Source organism: Penaeus monodon, chromosome 32 (assembly GCF_015228065.2).
Source record: "Penaeus monodon isolate SGIC_2016 chromosome 32, NSTDA_Pmon_1, whole genome shotgun sequence".
Taxonomy (NCBI): domain Eukaryota; kingdom Metazoa; phylum Arthropoda; class Malacostraca; order Decapoda; family Penaeidae; genus Penaeus; species Penaeus monodon.
In genome coordinates, this window is record NC_051417.1 from 31,423,508 (window position 1) to 31,423,739 (window position 232).

The 232-nt window shown below is 34.5% G+C and overlaps 1 protein-coding gene across 1 annotated transcript in view; it reads left to right on the top strand.

Annotated features, from left to right (window-relative positions):
• Positions 1–232, top strand: part of LOC119593326 — a gene marked incomplete in the record, with an annotated part of 7,803 nt that overhangs the window by 4,271 nt on the left and 3,300 nt on the right.

The window sequence follows — 232 nt, forward strand, 5'->3', positions numbered from 1 at the left end:
GTCTACTGTAAACTTTGTATGTAAAATCCTTAACAAGACCTGGTGCATATGAACCACCGTTATATGTGGGTGTAACCAGTGTTATGAGATTAATATTGGTGAGAGAAAAAAGTGCACATAAGCCTTTATTTTTTCAAGCATCTTTTTTCGCCAGAACGAGATCAATGTTGTTGTTTTTTTACAAATGTGTTTATCAGTATCACCCTTACGAAATTCAATCAGTTCGTTTCCT